Below are 4,188 nucleotides of genomic sequence, written 5' to 3'. Positions count from 1 at the left end.
GTAAACTGTTATAACAAATGTAGAAAACAATTTGGAGAATCCTCTAGAAGGTAAGAATAGAGTTACCATGCGACCCAGTAATCCCTCTCCTGGGTATATACTCGAAAACATGTATTCACAAAGATATACGAACCCCTATGCTCATTGCAGCATTATTCTCTGTGGCCTAGACATGGAAACAACCAAAGTGTCCTGTGGTAGAGGACTGGATAAGGAAGATGGGGTACATATACATGATAGAATACTACTCAGACATAAGGAAGGATGAAATACTGCCATTTGAAACAACATGGATGGACCTTGAGAAGGTTATGCTAAGTGAAATGTCAGTCCGAAAAACCTGAAAGCAATATGGTTTCACTCATATGTGGGATGTAAAACTGAAACTCTTGGACACAAACAGCAGTGTGGTGGTAGCTGGAGGGAAGGGTTTGGCGGGGTGAAGGGGGTGCTAATATATGGTCATGGGAGAAAATTTGACTTTGGGCGGTGGGCACACAGTGCAATATACAGATCTTGTAGCATAGAAACTCACATCTGAAACCTGTATGATCATATTAACCAATGTCATGCCAATGCATTTAATAAAAAAGTAAATCTCCCCATTGACATAGCAAGCAAAACCTAATTTTTAGAATTAAAAAAATGATATAAGCTTCTTCATTTCATTTGTGTTAGTAAATAAACCACAGACAAGTGGTTAATTTTAACATCTTAATTTAACTTTCCATTTTCCAAAATAAATATAAAAAGCTATCAACTGCACAGGCATATTGTGAATATCAAATGTGATTATATAATATGTGTGTGTTTATTTGCCTATGAATATGTTTATGTGCACATATACATGTATGTGTGTATTTGTGTGTGCATATATACATGTACACATTGCTTAGCCTAGCATGTGGATCATGTTAATCATTTCATTGTATATTTTAAATATAGTGATTTTTTTTTTTACTTTTAATTACTGTGTAACTGTGGTAGTTCAAACAGGTTTCCCTGGAATTTTAAAATGACCCTTGATGTCATTTTAAGAATAATTAAGGAAAGTTTCTAGATATAATTTTGGGGAAAAAATGGTTCAAAAACATCAGGGACAATATGCCAGGCAGATTGACTGGAAAGTAAAAACACACCCAAAAAAACCTGCAGATACACAAAATGCCGATTTTGGAGAGATCATGTGTTTTGTGATGCAGAGCAGAGAGATACGCATTGTCCACTCGCAGACCCATGTTCTAGCAGGACAGGTCCCGCAAGCTCTTCTCAATGCAGTGAATCTGTCCCCGGGGGAAAGCAGCTCAACAAATACACAGCAATGAAGGAACAGGGAAGCCTCGATTTTGGAGGAAAACAGAAGCTCCCACCTCTAGGGAAGCACTAGTGTGGTGAGATTCCAGAACGTCTTTCAGTCATTCTGAAGCATTTACACTAAAGTGAATGGTGGTGGAAGTTCCACCCGGGTATATATTGTGCAAAGACTGGAATAGAAATAAAGTTATATTTACTTCACATGCAGATTTAGTAAAGTGTTTGGAAGTGACTGGGTACAACAGAGTAGTGTGCCTCTATGCCAGAAATTACATTAAAAAATAAAACATAGTGAAATCCTACTTACCAAGTGCAATAAAAAATTTAAAGGCACATAAAGCATACCTAAAACATAACCCCAATGAAAAATAGACAGTTTCATTGAGAAACAATATGTATATTTGAATAAAAGAAGAAATTATATATATATATATATATATATATATATATATATATATATATATATATATCTTATCAATGCCGTGTACTTGAATGGGCTGATTAAAGAGTTCAAATGAAGATTTTATTAAGATGTATCCATTTGAAAATTGATGATCAATAAAATTAGATTAATAGTACAGATTAATTTCACTTTTAAATAAGACAAAGATAATATATCTTTCATCTGGAGAATTATCGACAGGATATATATAGGATACTCTGGCATTGAGTGTCTCATAGGAAACAGAATCCAGGCTCTAAGGTCCAACTGAACAGAATGAAGAAAAGTCTACTCAAGAGGCATGAGCAGGGCTAAGGGCACAGACATGGGGGAGTGAAGCTCCCAGGGATTGGCAGCCATGGGATGCCATTTACCACTCTAGGCTTGAAAAGACAAGAGAGAGAACTAAGCCATTGGGACTTAGACAGAACTCATTCGCTTGGAAAAGGGGTCTGTCCTGTGGAGTGTAGCCTCTGTCAGAACAGTGAGGGGGAGGGGGAGGGGAGTGACACCCACCAGACCTCTTTTGCCGTCTGCACTACTGGCTCGTGCTGCTGTCACCTGTTGCCCAACCCAACAAGTAGCCATGGGTGAAGAGTGAGTGGGTGGGCCATGGATGGGAGGGGGGTGGAAAAAATATCCACAAAAATGCCACAGGTATTTCTACATATAATAAAAATAACAATTGACTTTGACATATAAGTAATACATTTATTGAAATAGCGGTATTGTTGCAGAAGACCAAAGAAAAACCAAGCTAGGCTTTAGAGAAAAGGAGTGACCCTGTTGATTTATGCCAGTGGACTCAGGGAATAACTTTCCAAATCTGAGTAAAGTAACATGCAGGGGGCTTCTCTTTTATATCTTCCTGGGATCTTTGTCCCACAGATATGGATTATGTTTCCGGTCCTTTTTGTGGGCCTTGCAAGAAGGCCCCCAGGTGTTGGGGGTCTCCAGGCCATATCTGATGGTCTGTCCTGGCGTCAGTGTTAATAACCCTCCCTCTGGGGCAGTGCACTGTTCACAGTTTTATGGCCTCTGTAACAGGTTCTGCAAGACCTTTCTGGGGAAAAGGTAGTGACTTAATTATAGGTTATCAAGAATGTACACTGGGCTGGCTGGCATGGATTCAGATTGCAAGTCCCCCCCACCCCCCAAATATCAGGGTTACATTGGAATTAGCCCTTTTTGGCCTTCTCAGTATGTCTGTGTAATCGGAGACAAGCAGAAAATGCAGCACAATTGGGTTTAGAAATGCAAACGTAGATCAGTTGGCTCGAGCTGCATTATGCAATGGAAATAAAGGAAACCCAAATCCCAGAGGCTGACAATGACAAAGCCTTCGCTTTTATTTTCATCACGTACCCACCACAGGTCAGACATGGCTTTGCCTCAGCTCACCTTCACTCCAGCCCCAGGATGACACAACATGCTCCGTCTGGAATCTGATTGGTCACTCGGCAGAAGAAAAAGGAACATGGCAAAGCATGCACTTCCTTGTAAAGCTTATAAACTTTCCACATGGAATGTACAATGTTGACCTTGCTCACATCCCATTGGCCAGAGAAAGTCATGTGGCCAAGGCCAATGTCACCATGGTAGGGGTATATAAGCATTCCTGGAGGTGAAGGAGAGCAAAACCCTTAAGAGTTTGTTGTTGTTGTTAATGAATAATATAATTTATCACACCCCCTATTTTATGACTTACTACATGAAAATAAAAGCATAATAAGCAATCAAAAACCTCATGTAAAAATGTGTTCATATAGTGGCATAACTATAGTAAGTTGAGGCAGAAGGAAGACAGAGTAATATCTGGATTTTACTGATGTAGAAAAAGAGTCTCATAAAGATGAAATGACATGTCCAGGGTCTTAACCCTAATCAATTTGGGACAAAGTGGGAATATCCAATTCTACACTCCCCTCACTCAGGCCTCTTTCCAGCACGGTTCAGTTCTGCATGAACTGGCTGGAAGGAGCAGGAAGGAGCTCATTTTTTTTGTGTGTGAACTTAACACCACTTATTGAAGGTTAGGATCAATGCCAATCTCATCTTTAGGGGTTGTACCGAGCCAGCTCAGCCAAGGGTTTGAAAACCTGAGTGAAGGCGACGAATGGATGAAGAAATGACAGATAAAGAGAATAAGCTGGGTCTAGGTGGATCTTCCTGTGCCTGGCTGAGGCCACAGAGAGATCCAGAGGCAAGCTGAGCCTTTATTTTATAGCCAGAGGTAAACAAGGTAGTGGTCACCATAGTTACACTGTTCTTGTGAGTTTCACTTGTTTTGGCAGCACTTGGTCTACCTCCCACAGCCCATTAGCTACCCAGATAAAATCTAGGGAGTGTCATAAGGTCAAGCCTAATTATGCTAAGCAGACTGTGCCCTCTAAGCTGGGGCTTGTTTGTGGCTTTGCCAACAGGTCAGTCCG

This window comes from Myotis yumanensis, unplaced genomic scaffold, assembly GCF_028538775.1.
Source record: "Myotis yumanensis isolate MYYU_CA2020_CCGP unplaced genomic scaffold, mMyoYum1.0.hap1 SCAF_11, whole genome shotgun sequence".
In the NCBI taxonomy this organism is placed as follows: domain Eukaryota; kingdom Metazoa; phylum Chordata; class Mammalia; order Chiroptera; family Vespertilionidae; genus Myotis; species Myotis yumanensis.
Note: the sequence above shows the minus strand (reverse complement) of the source record.